This window comes from Otolemur garnettii, unplaced genomic scaffold, assembly GCF_000181295.1.
Source record: "Otolemur garnettii isolate 467f Iridium unplaced genomic scaffold, OtoGar3 scaffold00026, whole genome shotgun sequence".
NCBI classification, from domain to species: domain Eukaryota; kingdom Metazoa; phylum Chordata; class Mammalia; order Primates; family Galagidae; genus Otolemur; species Otolemur garnettii.
The window spans coordinates 2,345,883-2,349,848 of record NW_003852421.1 but is presented as its reverse complement, the minus strand read 5'-3'; positions in this window follow the sequence as shown (position 1 = coordinate 2,349,848).

Sequence of the window (3,966 nt, the reverse complement as noted above, 5' to 3'; positions counted from 1 at the left end):
AACCACATTTGAGCAGTGGCTGCCATCCTGGACAGCACAGATACAAAATACGTCCATCATTATCGACATACTGGAAAGAGCTGATCTAGATGCTAAGTGCCTTTCACTGAAGTAATCACAGCATTTTCATTCATTCATTCAACCAATGTTTGCTAACAGGCACTATGCTAGTTGCCAAACATAGGACAGCAAATTAAACCAATAATTCAAGTAGGTCATTAGAAACCTGACAAAATGAGGGAAACTTTATTTTCAGATAAAGAAAAATGGCTGGGGAAGGGCTGTTTGAGAAGTAATCTTTAAGCCAAGATTAGAAAGATAAACCATTCAAAAAAACAGAAACAGAGCTTCCAGATAAAGGAACTGAAGTACCATGGTACTCAAGTCAGAAAAACTTAGTATGTTCCAGACACTGATTTTGGTGCATTTTTAGCCGTTTCATTAAACTTGAAACACCAAGCAAAGCATTTAACTGACACTCAAATCTATTCCAATGGAGAAGTTAGACAACAGTTCATATATTACCCAAGGCACTTTTCCTTCTACTTCTAAATCACGTACCTTTTTGTCATTTCATTTGGGGCAGGTAAAGAAATAGCAATTAATTTTGTTATCTCTTAGCAAAGGAAAACAGGCTTAAATAAGTTTCTGAATTACTGTGAATTTCCACTAGCTATATTCTTCTATGTCACTATATCAGGGGTAACCAAGACATTTGCATCAAAGGTTGTGCAGTTTCCCCTTAAGGCCAGGTTATCATTAATTATGCCAAGGGCTAAAAATGCACATAGATTCAAGCACCAATATTCAGGAAATGTAATTGGCTACCATGCAGTGACTACCACAGCACTGGCACTGCCTCATAGACAACTCACAGATGGGAAACCAAAAATATCTCCAGCCTTCAAAAAACAGGACTGAGGAGAAACTCCAAAAGATGAACTCCTTTGGTCCCCCTAGAACTAAGGTGTTTTGAATGCCGTTGCACAGTGTAATGGTTAATCTTATTTATCAACTTGACTGGACTCCAGGGTGCTCCAATATTTGGTTAAACATTATCCTTGGAGTATGTGAGGGTATTTCTGGGTGAGATTAGTATTTGATTAAACCAAATTGGCCTCCACAATTTGTGATCCTTTTCCAATTTGCTATAGACCTGAATAGAACAAAAAGACTAAGAAAGAAAAAAGTCTCTCTCTCTGCCTATCTTTTGAGATGGGACACTGGTTGGCTTCCACCTTTGGACTTGGACCTAGCCTACAACTTACACCATTGGCTCTCCTGGTTCTCAGGCCTTCAGACTTAAACTAGAAATTACACTATCCGCTCTCCAGGTTTTCCAGCTTGTTGCCTGCAGACCTTGGGACACTGCAGCCTCCATAAACTCTATGAGCTAAATCTTTATTATATAAATATATACTTATTTACATTTATTTATTGATAGAGAAAAATAGAACCAGATTAATGTATCCAACAACTCACTCAACCCTATTTATAATACACCTTGTCATGATCATCTTTTCATCATTTTCTCCTTGCCTTTTCTACTCAAGTTGCTTTCTTTACAGGGCCTAGGCTGTGTTTATTATAGCCCAAGTTCCCTTTCAAAGAACTACACAAAGCATCTGCAGGACACATCCCCAAAAGTCTGAAGACAGAGGAGACAGGAGGGCCACAAGTGAGCACCAAACCCATTTGTCCTCTTGTGCAAGATGGCTAGGAGACGTTATCCTCCTCTCTAGTTAGTGGGAGCCAAACCATCTAGGCATTTTCCTTCCTAGTACATTTGTTTCATAGAAAGAAAAATAAAAACTCTTTTGTTGTAAACAGCTTAAGTGTTTGGTATTGAAAAAAGGGGGGAACTGCATTTCACATCAACCTGAGAGAAATGTGGACATTATACTAGTCTTGTCAGATGAGGGGTGGGTTGTTTTGTTTTGTTTTTTAGCCTTAATGAAGAAAAGATCAGTGTTAACTGTCAGGGTCCATTGGTGGTAGCCACTTATCAGGGCCCAGGACTGGCCAGGTCTCCGCAGCTCATCTGCCTCTGTTCAAGATGCAACCCCACTATGCTGTTATCTCACTCAGGAGCAATTGCACTTAAGTGCCTGAGAGCTATTTACTTTACTAGAAGGGAGAGGAGAACACCTGTCAGGGCTATGTTCAGTCTTTCCCAATTTCAGGATCATACTGTAATAACTAGAAAAGTCAATAGTCAATTGCCTAGGTTATAACTTACACTAACTACAGATGAAACATAAGTTTAAGGAAAAAAAATTATGAAAGAGTGAAGGAGGGAGGGAGGTGGGGTCTTGGTGTGTGCCACACCTTTTGGGGGCAAGACACGATTGTAAGAGGGACTTCACCTAACAAATGCAATCAGTGAAACCTGGTTTCTTGTACCCTCAATGAATCCCCAACAATAAATTTAAAAAATAATAATAAAATAAATTATAAAAGAGTAGCGTTCTAATCTAAATAGAGCCGGATATAAGATACCAACTAGTAAGTAGCCATTCTGCTCAACCCTTTCCTCCCTTGTTTAGTAAGTCAGGATAGCCAGAATGGGCTGGGCAAGATGACATTTCTGTAAAATTGATACGAACTAACCAGGTCACAATACTCTCTGTACAGAAAAGCAATCCATTGAGACAGCTAAGTGAGCAGACAGGAGGAATGCCTCAACTCCTCTATAAGAACTTGGGAGAAAGGTTTTTAAAACTAATTTGGCAGACAAATAATTGGGCCTTTGGGTCTGCTAACTGGCGAGGTTCAAGGCAAAATTACCGGGGTGTAGAAATCATCTTCTCCTGTTGAGTCAGTTCCTGGGCAGGGGGTCAAAATACCAGTTGAGTTACTTTCTTAGTATGGACTGCTGGTGTGGGTGGATAAACCAATCCAGTGGAATGAGGTCCTGGAAGGTATCTCAAAAATTACCCTTAGCTTTCAAAAAGGTGATGTTATCTATGGAGAAAGTTAAGAATCTTAGTGAGCTATGATGATGCCATGGCATTCTACCCACGGTGACAGAGTAAGACTCTGTCTCAAAAAAAAAAAAAAAAAGAATCTTTATGAACATCACTTAGGAGATTCCTGAGTGAATGGCAATTAGTATAAAGGAAACCAGGGAACCAGGGGACAGTGGCTGGTTATTGTCATTTTTACCTACCCCTGTGCATTTACGAAGTTTAGACCCCTACACTCACATTGCACCCCTTTATTAACTTGTAAGGGCAGTTTCAAAATGAGGGATATAGGGAGGGGTAAAAATTGACAATTTGGTGTTAAGATTTTACTACAAAAATTTTTTTGAATAATGCTGAGCAAGGAAAAAAAAAACAAACTCTTCCACCTTACAAATTACTCTACATGACCAGGAATGGTGGCTCACACCTGTAATCCTAGCACTTTGAGAGGCTGAGGTGAGAAGATCCCTTGAGCTCAGGTTCCAGACCAGCCTAAGCAAGAGTGAGACTCCAATCTGTACTAAAAAGAAAAAAATTAGCCATGTGTCACGTGAGCTGTGATGCCACGGCACGGCTCTCTACCAAGGAAGACCAAGAGGGCCTGTGGCTCAGTGAGTAGGGCACCAGCCCCATATACCAAGGGTGGCAGGTTCAAACCTGGCCCTGGCCAAACTGCAACAGCAAAAAAAACAGCCAGGTATTGTGGCGGGCGCCTTTAGTCCCAGCTACTCGGGAGGCTGAAGCAAGAGAATAGCCTAAGCACAAAAGCTGGAAGTTGCTGTGAGCTGTGATGCCACAGTACTCTACCAAGGGCAACAAAGTAAGACTCTGTCTCTAAAAAAAAAAAAATTAAAAAAAAGCAAACCACTCTGCAATTCTAAGCTGCTACTTTATTTAAATGTTTTGGTTTCTTAAAAGTCTTTGAACAAGTCAAATATCTACATGTAACAAGTACCACTTAATCTGAAAAAAAAATATTGTGAACGAGCCCCAGCCTACA